Source organism: Palaemon carinicauda, chromosome 27, assembly GCF_036898095.1.
Source record: "Palaemon carinicauda isolate YSFRI2023 chromosome 27, ASM3689809v2, whole genome shotgun sequence".
Lineage (NCBI taxonomy): Eukaryota > Metazoa > Arthropoda > Malacostraca > Decapoda > Palaemonidae > Palaemon > Palaemon carinicauda.
The window spans coordinates 46,045,162-46,060,967 of record NC_090751.1 but is presented as its reverse complement, the minus strand read 5'-3'; the positions used below and the strand labels follow the sequence as shown (position 1 = coordinate 46,060,967).

General features: G+C 43.7%; 1 long non-coding RNA gene across 2 annotated transcripts in view; it reads left to right on the top strand.

Annotated features, from left to right (window-relative positions):
• The first annotated feature begins 8,675 nt into the window (after positions 1-8,675).
• The window catches only part of LOC137621182 (uncharacterized), a 102,732-nt gene continuing 95,601 nt past the window's right edge, over positions 8,676-15,806 (top strand). For both annotated transcript variants that reach the window (XR_011040160.1, XR_011040161.1), the window contains exon 1: positions 8,676-8,762. This is a non-coding gene — a long non-coding RNA (uncharacterized lncRNA). The remainder of the gene's footprint in view (positions 8,763-15,806) is intronic.

Genomic DNA, 15,806 nt, shown 5'->3' with positions numbered 1-15,806 from the left:
TCCTGACTGTTTCCTAAGTCACAATGAAATTGTTCTTACTTATTCGGGGTTATATTGAAAAACTAGTGGATTTGTGCCAGAGACACAATTCAATTTTACAAAATAAAAATTGTCCTGCATGTCAGGGAACCTTCGCAACGGCTTCACGTTTTCCTCAAAGCAGCAGCACATCTTTATCAACCAACAGGTTAAGGTAAGCTTCATTGATTTATGGAGTATATTATATGCACCTCTTTTCTTTCTCCATTACTGTTTCCGCAAGAACTTATCAGGGAGATCTCTTCAGCTTTAGCTCGGAAGGCTACTCAGGATCTTGTCTCCAAGACTGCTAGAAAGGCTCTGTCTCCCTCTTTTACCAGCCGCAAGCCTAAGGAAGATACTTTTCCCAAGTTTTCCCAGCCCTTTCGAGGAAGATCTTCCAGCAGGGGTAGCTCCAGACCTGATGCTAGAAGGAGTAAGAGAAGAGGTTTCAGAGCAGTGGTTGCCAGACTACTCAAATTCTGGCAAGCGTGGGAGAAGAGAGGGCAGACCAATGGTCTATTCAGATCTTGAGGGAGGGTTACAAGATCCCCTTTCTAGGGAGCCCTCCCCTGGTCTTAGTTCCCGTGGATCTCTCTCCCAGATACAGAGAGGAGGCAAAGAGACAAGCTCTTTCGAACCAAATGTCTCATGTTAGAAAAGGGGGCCTTAGAGAAGGTTCAGGATATCTGTTTACCTGGTTTCTACAATCGGCTATTCCTGGTACCCACGAACTCGGGGGGGGGATGGCGTCCAGTTCTGGACGTGAGTGCGCTGAACAGGTTCATCATCAAAACGAAGTTCACCATGGAAACTTCGAAGTCAGTGCTAGCAGCAGTAAGGAGGGACGACTGGATGGTCTCATTAGACCTTCGGGACGCCTACTTCCACGTCCCCATCCATCCAAGCTTCAGACCCTACCTCAGGTTTGTTTTCATGGGAGACGTCTTCCAATTCAGACCCCTATGCTTCGGCCTTTGCACAGCACCTCAGATCTTTACGAAGCTCATGCTGAATATGGCAAAGATCCTACATTCAAGGGGCATAAGAGCCTCCCTGTATCTCGACGACTGACTTCTCAGAGCGCACTCTTACGATCTTCAGACAACCTTGGACCTTGCGAAAGAACTGGTTCTCCTTGTAAACAAGGAAAAGTCTCTCTTGGTTCCATCTCAAGAGATTTTATATTTGGGGATGACGATACGGAGTCAGATTTTTCGGGTTTTTCCATCTCCCTTAAGGATAGAGCTAGCCAAGTTGAAACTAAGATCATTTCAAAGCAAGAAAGTTTGCTCAGCAAGGAAATGGATGAGTCTGATAGGAACCCTCTCCTCCTTGGAGCAATTTGTCCCACTGAGAAGACTGAATCTTCGTCTTCTCCAGTTCCATCTCAACAGCCATTGGGACAAGGAGAGGGACTTAGAAACAATGTTCATTCCTATCACGAACCCCATCAAAGTCTGCCTTCGGTGGTGGGAGGAACCAGACAAGTTCCAGGAAGGTCTCGACTTGTCAATAAAAAGTCCAGACCTTGGGTTATGCTCCAACACCTCGGACACAGGATGGGGAGCAACCCTAGACAAGTTATTAGTCTCGGGTCTATGGGCAGAGCCCCAGAAATCCTTGCATATCAACCACAAGGAGTTGTTGGCAGTTCTTTTAGCCCTCAAAAGTTTTGAGGCTTTAGTCACCAACAAAGTAGTTCAGGTCAATTTGGACAACACGACAGCATTGGCATACATCTGAAAGCAAGGGGGAACACACTCGATATCTCTGTACGAGACGTCAAAGAATCTCCTAATGTGGGCAAGAGAGAGGAACGTTATACTTCTCACGCGATTCATTCAAGGGGAGAAAAACGTTATGGCAGACAGTCTCAGCAGACGGAATCAGATCCTTCCAACAGAGTGGACCCTCAACCTTCATGTGTGCAAGAGCCTGTGGCGTCTTTGGGGTCGCCCTTGCATAGACCTTTTCGCAACCTCGAAGAGGTTAAAGGCGTGTTGCTCCCCTGTTCCGGATCCAGAAGCAGTCCGCATAGACGCTTTTCTATTGGACTGGTCCAATCTAGATCTCTACGCCTTCCCACCTTACAAGATCCTGTACAGAGTAATACATAAATTTGTGACATCCAAAGGAACCAGGATGACCCTAGTGGCTCCCTATTGGCCGTCAAGAGAATGGTTCACAGAGGTACTGGAATGGGTGATACACCCCAAGAATTCTTCCTCTAAGAGCAGATCTACTCAGACAACCCCACTTAGAAAGATTGCATCAAAATCTCCACGCTCTTCAGCTGACTGCCTTCAGACTATCGAGAGACTCGCTAGATCTAGAGGCTTTTCGAAGGAGGCAGCTCAAGCTATTGCGAGAGCAAGAAGGACTTCAACCATCAAGGTCTATCAATCTAAGTGGAAAGTTTCCAGAGAGTGGTGTAGAGTCAACTCTCTTTCTTCATCCAGGACCTCTGTAGCTCAAATTGCGGATTTCCTGCTATATCTTCGAAGGAAGTGCAATTTCTCCTCCTCCTACTATTAAAGGCTATAGGAGTATATTAGCTACTGTGTTTAGGCATAGAAACCTTGACCTCTCTGGCAATAGGGATCTGCAAGAGCTTCTCAAGTCTTTCAAAATGACGGAACCAAGATTCTCCAGCCTGGAATCTGGATATTGTTTTGAAGTATTTCGAGCGACAGGTTTGAGCCGCTGGGTTCAACTGCCTTGAAAGACCTCACTATGAAGACTTTATTTTTGGTCAGTCTTGCGACAGCCAAATGAGTGAGAGAGATTCATGCGTTTAGCAAAAACGTTGGATTTTGTAATGGTAAAGCTGTCTGTTCCTTGCAATTAGGCTCTTTTGCTAAAAACGAACGCCCTTCTCAGCCTTGGCCCAAAGCATTTGAGATTCCAAATCTTACGGATCTGGTTGGAGATGAGATAGAAAGTGTCTTATACCCAGTTAGAGCTCTAAGATGCTACATGGAGAGAACAAAAGACTTACGAGGCAAGTCTGAATCTTTGTGGTGTTCAGTCAAGAAGCTCTTTACAGATGTCTAAAAATGCCTTGTCATATTTTGTCAGGCTTTTAATTAAGGAAGCTCATATTCATTGTAATGAATCAGACGTTGAACTTTTAAAAGGTCAAGTCTCATGAAGTCAGAGCAGTGGCAACGTCGGCAGCATTCAGGCATAACAGATCTCTACAAAGCATAATGGACACGACCTTCTGGAGGAGCAAATCCGTGTTCGCGTCATATTATTTGAAAGGTGTTCAGACTTGTTATGAGGACTGTTTCACTCTGGGTCCATTCGTAGCAGCGAGTGCAATAGTGGGTGAAGGATCCACCACTATGTTCCCATAATCCCAATAACCTTTTCTTCTCTTGGAACTTTTAACTGTTTTTTGTTTGTTTGTGGAGATTGTGTCAGTCTTCCACAATCTTTGATTTTGTCAGGTGGTCATGTTTGTTCCTTGAGAGCACCCGGAATTAGTTATTGGAGGAGGTTCTGTCATGATGAGGTTTTGACACCGGTTTGACAGTCCCTTCGAGATCTTCAGCCCCCTGGGAGGATCGCTGGATCTCATAAGGCTAGCTGACATAATGAGGCAGAGTTTCATTGAAGTCAGCTTCCTTATCAGGTACGAACCCTCAAGTTTTGTTTTAATGAACTCTTAAGTAGAATTCCAGATATACTAGCTGTCTCTAACCCTCCACCAAAGGTGTTAATCAGCTATATATATAACTACCGGGTAAGTCTTGTGTTTAAAAATGATATTTTCATTAATAAAATAAATTTTTAGTCCCACCCTCCTCCCCTCTAAGAGACTAGAGGCATGGAATATGAGGGTCACTGGAATGGTTCCCAGGTACCTCGCTAGGGTGCAGGGGTGGTACACCTGGCTATCCAACTGGCGGTTGGCGCTAGTTTCGAATTTTCTGCCGTTGACGTCGGGGACGTAAGCTATATATATAACTACTGGGTAAGTATGTTCAAAAATTTATTTTAGTAATGAAAATATCATATTGGAGTTGTGAGAGTTTAATGCTCGAGTGCTTGGACGAGTATTGAAACTGGTAGACGAGAATGACCATGAATGGGGGGGTAAATCAGTTGTTGTTTGCGGATGATACTGTACTGGTTGCAGACGCGGAAGAGAAGCTTGGCCGATTAGTGACAGAATTTGGAAAGGTGTGTGAGAGAAGGAAGTTGAGTTAATGTGGGTAAGAGTAAGGTTATGAGATGTACGAGAAGGGAAGGTGGTGCGAAGTTGAATGTCATGCTGGATGGAGAGTTACTTGAGGAGGTGGTTCAGTTTAAGTACTTGGGGTCTGTTGTGGCAGCAAATGGTGAAGTGGAAGCAGATGTACATCAGAAAGTGAATGAAGGATACAAAGTGTTGGGGGCAGTTAAGGGAGTAGTAAAAAATAGAGGGTTGGGCATGAATGTAAAGAGAGTTCTGTATGAAAAAGTGATTGTACGAGTAAGTGATTGTACCAACTGTGTGTTGTGGGGAATGAAAGTGACGGAGAGACAGAAATGGCTGGTGTATCTCAAGTAGATAGGGTTAGGAACGAAGTAGTGAGGGTGAAAACGGGTGTAAGAAATGAGTTAGCAGCTAGAATGGATATGAATGTGTTGAGGTGGTTTAGCCATTTGAGAGAATGGAAAATGGATGTCTGCTAAAGAAGGTGATGAATGCAAGAGTTGATGGGAGAAGGCCAAGAGGAAGGCCAAGGTTTGGGTGGATGGATGGAGTGAAGGAATCTCTGGGTGATAGGAGGATAGATGTGAGAGGCAAGACGTGCTAGAAATAGGAATGAATGGCGAGCGATTGTGGCGCAGTTCCGGTAGGCCCTGCTGCTTCCTCCAGTGCCTTGGATGACTGCAGAGGTAGCAGTAGTAGGGGAGTCAGCAATATGAAGCTTCATCTGTGGTGGATAATGTGCGAGGGGGGCTTTGCCACCCTAGTAGTACCAGCCAAACTCGGTTGAGTCCCTTGTCAGGCTGGGAGGAACATAGAGAGATGTCCCCATTTTTGTTTCACTTGTTTGATGTTGGCTACCCCCCAAAATTGGGGGAAATGCCTTGGTATATGTATGTACTGTATGTGCATTTGTATTATTGATGATTAACACTGAAATACTAGCCAATGGGGCTAACGTGCATAGCGAAGCAGGTTCTGCTTGCCAGAACATAGGAACAACAAGATTGTTTAATCCAGAGTGAAGCTTGTCGTTCGTCTTTGAAATCTTTATCAGGTTAAATTGATAAACCCTCATGAAATTGTATTCAAAATACATTACCTGAATATTTTTTGACAGTGTTAACAAGCAGATATGAGAATTCTGTTGGTCTCTTGATTGTGCAATAACTGCCCAAGGGTAGTATTTGTTCCTACGCTTATACTGTATAAGCCTTTCGTCATTTAAAATAGGCAATGCTTTCATCGTTACTGGAATGGCAGTTGAATTACTGTAGTTGATAAATTCATCACGGATGTGAAAGTGTAAATATGAGGAAAGGTTGGATCGGTCTTCATTCTCTAGGGATCCCCCAAGCCATCCTGTTTTAGTGGGACAGGAGGTACGGGACTATCTTACTGGTCGCTGGATGAAAAAGCCTTGCCTATTTCTGGACGGGCAGCTATTCACTGATGTCTCGAAGGGGGTCCGCCATTGTGCACACTTTGGCAGTCTAGTTGTCAGGTGTATGGCTAGCATAAAAGTATCTGCATATCAACATGCTGGAAATGCAAGCAACACATTTATTCTTATAAGTATTCAAAGAATGTTTTAGGAGGCACACGAGGAATGTTAGCGTCGCCACCATCTCTTTAATTTATGTCAAACAATCAATGGGGTAAAGTGTTGCTCCATCTTTGCAAAATAACAAAACATGCACATCTGGGCAGCATTTCTCGTAGAGCTGTCAGCCGGTTATATCCCGTGTAAGTGGTTGCAGAGATGCTTCTTAGGCCCCATAGCCAGGCTAAGTATCCCAGATTCATTAATAAAATCCTCCTGGGCAAGATACTAGCATATACTCAATCACGTGGGTAGGTTGTAGTATCAGAGCTCTTAGTTCTTTGCATAGTGGAAAGGCATCTTGCCATATGGTGTTCACCTGGAATTTTTTGGTCATATATCAGAACGGTTAACTCTAGGTCATGTTCCCCCACTTTCAGACAGTTGGGCATTGTTTGAAAATGTATCTCCTGGATGCCTAATCCTTTCTTCCATTCAGCCTGTTTCACGGGATGATAATCGATGGTGATCACGATGTCTCAGGATGACCCAATTTGTTACTTTCAGTCATGATTGAGAAAAGTACTCCCATGAACCACAATTCTGTCAGCTACACTATAAGAAGTACCACCAATCAGTGCAGTAGTATGCACTTCACGGTTGGAAACTATCCTGCTTATCCTTAGAGCAAAATTTTTTTTATTTTCTTTTGCAAAGGACTGGACAGGAGATATCTGGGTACTACAGCTGTGTACCAGGAAAAGTGGGTAATTTTGTGATTCATTGTAGAAGGGGTACTTCTTAATTTGTAATGTATATTGCTGGATGGCCTTTAATGCCCCAGTGCTTGGCTTGGACTAAATTTTGTAATCCTAATCCTAGTCTTATGGGAACATCTCTAGTACAGATTGATGACTTTGTAGCCTAAGTTCTGCTCAAAGAAGTGCATTATGGTCAGACTTTTGACTGAAGGGCATAGTCCTCTTCATTGGAGTTGTCTGCTTGCAAAAAAGCTTCAAGTAGTCTTACATCCCCCAGGACCTCAGGCCTTCAGAGTTGGATGTGATCTTTATTCTCAGGTATTAAGCATATAGTGCTTGTAAGTGTCTTTGAGAAGGCTTCCCTTGTCTGGATTAGTGCGCTGTGATGTTCTTATTCAGTGTCTTCTCTGCCGCATGATGCCAACTGTCTTGGTCTTGGTGCTCCTGCAATTATGTAAACAGCTCAGTGATTTAGTTGCTTTGCTCAACGAGCCTATCCCTCCCACAGACATTTGACAGAGGTCCTAGAGGGTCCAGTTGTGCTACATTGCAGGGTAAGTTCTTCCAATTGTTTCAGCCCTCCTTAGGTTACTCTTTGCTTTGAGTTTTCTGATGACAGAGGTGTTGATATTAAGTGCTGGCCTCTGCCATCTCAAGGAGAACGTTGAGTAACGCTTTAATTCTAGCACTCAGTATCCACTTGGATCATCTGTCTGTGTTCTTTTGAGCTGAAGATGAGTTTCAGACCATCTTTGCCTTAGTACTGTACTTTAGGATGGTGTTCATAGATCCCTGGCTAGGTTGAGTGGGGAGTAGTCTTTCTGGGTGGGCATGACCATTTTTAGAGATTTGTGGCTTTCACGGAAGTGTTGCCTAACCCTCGCAAAATGCCTTTAAGTTTATTCTCCAACATCTTGAGACTACTCTTAAGGCAATGTTAGTGAGGAAAAAGCATTTTTTAATGATGAAACCTGGAGAACCAGGTCTTTACTTTTCAAGGAGCTTAACACTGTTCCCTCCCCTTCCCTGCCATTCCCTACCCTCACCTACTAAGCTGTATCACTTGGAAAACATTGAGGTAAAGATGTACTGTAATTCATACCTTCAGTACCTATGTAGATATTGTGCCAGTATTCCATGCAAGCACTGATCACTCACAACAGAGCCTATTGAATTGATAGAGAAGGATGTAATTATTAAGTGTAAGGAAGGAGACATCATTTAAGGTTAGCATTGTATACATACCCTAAATTCTCTAACATAAGCAACTGTAGTCAACATAGAAATCTGGATTGAAATCAACTTTCAATTAAACTGTAAACAGTGGCCTGTTCTCAATGATGTTTGTCTGAAATGTGGATTTCAAGCGTATTTTCTTGTATTCTGTTTATATAAATGGATATTAAAATGCTTGAAAATAATCTGCAAAATCCCAGTTTCACCATTATCATATCATATGTAGGGATATTTTACTGTAAAAATTGATATGTTTTTAAGCTTTTAGAATGAACTCTCATGTCTGTATAGTTAGTCACAAAGGTTATGAAAACTGGTAGTTTGTTTCTTTTGGGCCAGGAACTTATTTTGCAGGCAATGCTCAGACACTGGTTAATTTTCTTAAGTCAATTCCCTGGTATTATTGCTGTTTGCTTCTCGAACTTAAATGATTTTGAAATTTTTTTATACATTCTGTGGCTTTTAAGAGTTAGCAGATTGTTTGGTCCAATACAAACTGTTGCCAATGTGCTAAATTGTTTCAACTCCTATCCTAAAGAATCTGATATAGAATGTAGGTTTCATTAATTCGCAACCCATTTCGGAAATGTTTTGAAAGTGTCTCACCAGGTCCAGAATGAATTACTTTTCTTCTTCCTACTATAATGTATTTGCCACGTATTGTATGAAAAAAAAGTTCTGTGTATTTGGAACTTAAAAGTAAATTTTGGATTGCGATCACCTTAAATTTCTGTAACTTAACCTTTAAATTGAGTAGGTTTTTGCTTAATCCTAAATCACTTTTTATTTAATATACTGTAAGTGCACCAATTGTTTAGTTTTCTGTATTTGAGTTTGTAGAAAACTTTAATCTTTATTGTGAATCATTGAAAATGCAGTGCGGGCATTTAAAGTTTTTTTTTTTCCAGTGACGTTCGAGTTCATCGTATTAAAATAATCCAAAGGGTCTATACGGCGGTGATGATAAAGGATAAATGAAGTGATCGTTCTGATGTCCGAGGTTATCTTTATGTATTGTTTTCATACTTAGGACAGGCATTATATGCAGTTACTGTCCCTTTGGGATTAATTCCACCACCTGAGCTGTCTAAGGAGAAATATAGGTAAGGTTAGTATGGTAGATGTATTTCAATAAGTTTGATTGTGAATGCTAAAGAGTACAGTAGATGTTTTTATATTGGCCTAAGTTAAGTGAGTCCAGTACAAGACTACAGAATATCTTTTAGAAAATAAATGTAATGTATATTGAAAAATAAATTTAATGTATATTTGAAAGTCTTTGCAGTTGTCTGAGAACTGGCTTGTGCCAGTACTGTATCTAAAATTTTGAGGAAAAAGCCTCAATTGGTGTAATGGTATTTTATTACAAAGGCCTACCTGTAACGGGCTGGCCATCAACAAGAGCTTCTGGCAGCCTTTTTGTTGAGGGTTGGTCTACATAATTTTCAGTGTTGAATCCTTGTGAGGGGTAAGAGTGCTTTCAGAAAACGGTATTTGTTCCGTAACCGAAATACAAACCACGCTATTTACATAGGGTTTACTTTCGGCGTAGCTGAAAGGACGAGCCATTGGAATTTAACGAGGGTGTATTACCCCCGCGCTATTTAGCAGGGAGGTAGGAGAGTGGTAGCTAGCTACCCCTCCCCCTCACACACCGGTGAACTGCTTCACTTCACTTTTGGCTCGGACAATGAACAGACGTGTCTGTTCCGTCCTCGCATGGCAGCCATTAATGCTTTGTCTTGCTAATTACTTACTTTTCTTATACTTAATATATATGTAAACATTCTTATGTTTATGTATATATTTGAGTATAGAAATACAGTAAGTTTCCTTTTCAGTGTTGGTGCTGTGTGTGTGTAGGAAGTCCACTCATTGTACGAATCTTCTCCGTGTGGTCTCAGGCCACTACGGTGACTTTTCATGGGTCGCGATCTCTCCCTTGGTCCTTCGGTCTCCCTTCGGCGGGCGCCGTGGGGAATCGTCATCGCTGGACTTTACTTACTAATATGTTTCTCCGCTGTTCCTCCTTTCCTAAGGGGAAATTGGGAGTTTTGTTTGACTACGGTCTCTCTCTCTCTCTCTCTCCTTGAGTTCGTTCACCCTCTTATTACAACTACGTATTACGGTAGCTTCCTTCCCGTTGCGGGTTGAATTGCTTCCATTTATTGTCTCAATTATTATTTTTATTTAGATCTAATTGTATTTGTTAACTTTTCAGCCTCTGTGTAGAACGCTTCCCTTCGGGGTTCATTCGTTCTTACTATTAGTAACATTCTTGGTTGAATTACATATTTATAATTGTTATAATTCTGTTTTGTTACAGTTCTCCGCTTCCCCCTCCCCCTTCCTGTGAGTGTCGGTGGGGGAGGAGGGCGCATTCCTGTGTGTAATTCTTATTTTGTTTTTCCGCAGGGGTTCCTCTTCGGAGTTCCCCTGGGGGAATTAATGTTAACTAATTGTTTTATTTTCACAGTTAACTAGCTAGTTTTTCGTTTGACTAATGTGCCTACGAAGCAGAGCTGTCCTGTTGGGGCCTGGGGAGTCTGCCGTTGCCGCCGCCTTTACGACTTCGTCATGGGCGTGTCCCTTCTCCTAGAAGTTCTCCCGTGACAACTGTCAGCTCCTTAGTTCATATAGAACCCTCAGGAGGTTCGCCTCCTTGGGTGGGTTCTTCCCTTCCGAGGGAGGTTCCCTTCCCAGGTATGAGTTTTTTCCCCTTCAGGGGGGTTTCTTCTCCTACCTTAATTTTTTCTGGTCCTCGGGCGGTTATGGTCTTGGTGCTGAGCTACCGCTTTTGAAACCATGCTCAAGGGGCTGAGCGGTTGCAAGGCCGGACCATGGTGTTCGTGCGATTATGCTCTTGGTGCTGAGCGGTCGCACTTGCAGCTATGCTCAAGGGGCTGAGCAACTGCAGGAGCTCCTCTTGGGAGGGTTGCTCTTTATGGTCAGCTTGCTGATCCAACAGCCCTAAGGGGTGCCTTCATCAGTTCTTCCTGTCTCTTCTACGCATCCCTCTCATTCGCGAGAGAGGACACTCTTAGAGAATCCTCTTCGGAGGACTCCCCTGCTGTTGTTGTTGAATGCTCAGTTCCCCCTTCCAAACATCTTCGAGGGGGGCAGCCGAGTCCAACGGTCTCTCCTGCGAGTGTCTCCCCCCCTCGAGGGAGTTCACTAACAGAGACGCCTCTTCGGAGGACTGATGATGGTGCTCCTGTCCGTGGTCGTCCTCATCTTCAGCCGCAGAGGATCCTCCTCGACGAGAACAGACAGTTGCTGCTGCTTCTCTAGACCTGTCAGCAGTTCATTCGCGATCTTCGACACCTGCCAGATCTTCTTATCTTCCTTCTCAGTTCCTGGACACAGTAGCGCTGTGGGCGCCTCCACCACGTTTTCCAAATGGGCACTGGTCCCTTCAGGTCTAAGGGCTTATCTCACATGTGAGTAAGCCCTTTGGTGCCAGGTTTTTTTACCTGTGCAACCTCATTCTACTGCGCGCGAGCAAGCAGTAGCTCGCAAATGTTCCTGATGTGCGCAATGCGCGCCAACGTTCGCCCTCGCGCCCACGATCTCCGGATCTGGGCGCAAGTCTCCTGCTGTGGACCAGACTTCTGCTGAATCAACTCCTGATCGCCAACTCTTCTGAGACCTTCTGTGTGGCTACGCGCCATGCGCGCCTACGAACTCCTGAACGACCACGATCGCCTGCTCGCCAGCGCACATCTGAGCACCCTTTCCTGATGTGCGCATTGCGCGCCAACGTTCGGGATCTGGGCGTAAGCAGGGAGGTTGTTCTTCACTGAACTCCTCGTGCACCTGCTCGCCAGCGCACATCTGCGCCCCCTTCCTGATATGGGCATACGCGCCATCGTTCGCCCACGCACCCATGATCTTCAGATCTGGGCGCCGGCAAGGAGTTATTCCTTCGCCTCCTCGCCGACGATCTCTCATACGTCTGGCCACGCAACTACGCTCCTACGATCTCCTGGTTCCTGCCTCGTCACGCAGTTCAAGAAGTTCCTTTGCTAGCGCACAGGCGCTCACAGGTTCTTCTGGACTCGCAGTGCCTCCACTTCACCACAAAGCCCAGGAGATACCTAAGTTTGCGCACAGGTGCTCACAGGCATCCCTGGGCTCTCCTTACGCGCCCGCGCGATTCGTCGCCTGCGCGCAAGCGTTTTCAATACCAACGCTTCAATCGTCGTAGGTTTCCTACGCGGCCACACGTTAACTCACCAGATCTAGAATGAATTACTTTCAATCTTCCTACTATAATGTATTTGCAAAGTATTGTATGAAAAAATTTCTTTGTATTGGGAACTTGAAATAAATTTTGGATTGCGATCACCTTAAATTTCTGTAACTTGACCTTTAAAATGAGTAGGTTTTTGCTTAATCCTAAATCCCTTTTTATTTAATATCCTGTAAGTGCACCAATTGTTTAGTTTTCTGTATTTGAGTTTGTAGAAAACTTTAATCTTTATTGTGAATCATTGAAAATGCAGTGCTGCCATTTAAGTTTTTTTTTTTTCTCCAGTGACGTACGAATTCATCGTATTAAAATAATCCAAAGGCTCTATGCAGCGCTGATGATAAAGGATAAATGAAGTGATCGTTCTGATGTCTGAGGTTAGCTATACGTATTGTTTTCATATTTAGGACAGACATTATATGCAGTTACTGTCCCTTTGGGATTAATTCCACCACCTGAGCTGTCTAAGAAGAAATATAGTTAAGGTTTGTATGGTAGATGTATTTCAATAAGTTTAAGATTGTGAATGCTAAAGAGTACAGTAGATGTTTTTATATTGGTCTAATTTAAATGAATCCAGTACCATACAGTACAAGACTACAGAATATCTTTAAGAAAGTAAAATTAACTTAATTATAAAATGAATTTAATGTATATTTGAAATTCTTTGCAGTTGTATGAGAACTGGCTTGTGCCAGTACTGTATCTAAAATTTTGTGGAAAAAGCCTCAATTGGTGTAATGGTATTTTATTACAAAGGCCTACCTGTAACGGGCTGGCCATCAACAAGAGCTTCTGGCAGCCTTTTTGTTAAGGGTTGATCTACATAATTTTCAGTGTTGAAGCCTTGTGAGGGGTAAGAGTGCTTTCAGAAAGCGGTATATTTTTTACTAGGAATGTCTCAAGTACTCTTAAAATTATTTCAATCTCTGTACAAAAACATTCTCACACCTGTCTGTCCAACCTCTCTTCTTTTTAGTGTCTGTATTGAGAAGGAATTGCACTTGCTGTGATTGGAGTTTTCAAGACTAATTGTGGGTGCTTTGGTAGTTTTTCTAACTACTCAATAATGTTTGATTCCTAGAGATACTGGTAGATATTCTTAAAATTGATACAGAGGACATTCAGTCGCACTCAAGAAATTAGCCCATGGATTCCAGTGGTGGGCTGGTTTCTAAAGAAAGGCATGTCGGCAGTTTGGTATGATTAGATGGGTGATGATTATATTCTTGCTATATACAAAGTCCCTTGTATTATTGAGGTAAAGTACCATCCACTTCGGGGTAGGGTAGTGTGTGGATGTTCAGGAGCTAGCTCACTGGTGTCATTGGTGGACAAATCCCATAAAAGCTAATTGGGTCTTTAATAAGGTCAGTCAAAAAATTGTTAACTAATTTTGATTTTTTTTAATTCTTATAATCATTCTCCCTCTTAAAGTAAGATTTGAAAGATAGTTTCCCCTTCCCCTAGATGCCCTGGCAAGTCGCCACTCTTTGAAGAATCTCTACTTCTGTCGGTAAGGAAAATTTTTACTTTTCTTTGGCTGTATCTTCCCTTACTGTTGTTGACTTGAAGCACCTGCACCTCAAGTGTCCATCAAATGAAACCTTTCATTCCATCTTCCTTGGGATGGTAGGGGGATGAGAAATTCTAGCAGTATAAATGACAATTGTTCCCTAACTGGAATACAGGGGGTCCTCGGGTTACGACGCTGATCCGTTCTTAAGACGCGGTGTAACCCGAATTTCCGTGTAAGTCGGAACACCATAAATATACGTACTGTACTGTACTGTAAAGTATTACTGTATACTGCACTATAATAAAATGTATCAAATGACATAAAAACAAAATTAGAAAAAGAGAAAACAATTCCTTACCACATGTCGCCAGCAGCATTTCCCCCAAGAAGCAAAGTTAGCCTCTCCTTGCCTGCTTTATGACCGGGTGCTGACTTCTCCTCCTTTGCTATGTACGTGCGGTTAGGCATGCGCTTCCAGAATAAACCTGTCTCATCCGCATTGAACACCTGATAAGCAGAATAACCCCCCTCCCTAATTATCTCAGCCAACGCTTTAGGAAATTCACTTGCTGCTTTCTCATCCCCACTAGCAGCTTCACCTTGCACTTTAAGATTATGGTAATTGGCCCGAGCCTTAAATCGCATAAACCAACCCCTACTAGCCGAAAACTCTTCACTTTCACTTTCTCCCCCCCTTTCTTTTTTCAACGCTTCAAACAACCTTTTAGCCTTCTCTTGAATAACCATTAAGCTCACTGGAATACGCCGTTGATTTTGATCTTCCAACCAAAGTACTAATAACCTTTCCATTTCGATAATTAAACCACTACGCTGTTTCGTTATCACTGTTGCTTTCATTGGAGCAGATCCTTTTACGTGTTCAACAATGCGCTCCTTATCTTTAAGGATAGTAGCCACGGTCGAACGGCTAAGGCCAAGCGATCGGCCAATGTTGGCGTTTCACCGTTTTTAGACCGCTTAATAATGTCTAATTTCACTTCCATGGTGATGGCCTTCCTTTTCTTCGATGCGCTACCATCAGAAGAATCTGCCTTGCGCTTTGGAGCCATAATGAAGGGCAAAAAGTTCAAAAAAACGATCAAACACGTGAGAGAAAGAACAGGCAATCACAACCAAAAATGGCGTATGAGTGGAACTGAGCGACGCCGTCTTCCTTGCCCACAACCACCGCAAAGCGTATTCATCCACCGCGCGCTAGAAACTAGTTCGCAATTGTTTACGTCGCTTACGACGCTAACGGTGTAAGACGGAACGACGCTTAATATTATTTTTATATTTTTATGGGGCGCGTTCGTAACGGCGAAACCGCGTAAGTCGGGACCGTCGTAACCCGAGGACCTACTGTACAAACCACACTATTTAATAGGGGTAGACTTTCTGCGTAGCTGAAATGACTAGCCATTAATTTTTAACGAGGGTTTACTACCCACATCGGTAGTTAGCGGGGGTAGGGTAGGGTAGCTTGCTAAACCCCCCCCCCCTCACACACCTGTGCTTGAGCTCTCTTTGCTCTTGGCTCGGATGGTAGTTGGACGTGTCTGCTTTCATCCTTGCCGTCATTTGGCAGCCATTAATGCTTTTGTCTTTTCCTTCTAGTTCTGTTTGTGAAATTGGCCTCTGCGATCATGCGCACCTGCCCTGGATTTCCCGACCGCCCCTGTGGAACATCCATGTCGGCGGTCGAGACTGATCCTCAGGCCCTTTGTCCTTCTTGTAGGGGCCAACAGTGTGATAGTAACAACAGGTGTAGGGAGTGGTCTACCTCCCAGTGGGAGAGGTTTTGTCGGCGACGGAAGTAGTAGTCCAACGGGATATGTTCCTTCGAAGGTTTCTTTGAGAGGAGAAAAACCCAAGGCCGCCTCTTCCGTTGCCCAAACCTCCTCCGAAGCTCCCACTCGATCGGTATCTTCGAAAGACCGTAGAGTGGTAGCGTAGACCGATTTACTGTTTACCAACCTCGGGGCTCGAGAGATGACTTTGCTTCCCCTAGCGAAGCAGCTCCACCTCTTCCCCCAGGGGAGGATATGTCACTAACCTCCCTTTTTCAGCTTATGTCCTCCTTGGGGCTTACGGGTTCGCCCTCCAAGGAGGTTTTGCTTAACTACATCCGATTGGGTGCCGCTGTCAAGCAATCGCCATCACCAGCAGAGGTTGATCCTCTGTCTCTTGTTGACGTTGTGGTGTCAGAGATATCCAATGCGGTATCACCCATCACCTCTGCCTCTTCAAACCCTACGGTAGCTGACGGCTTA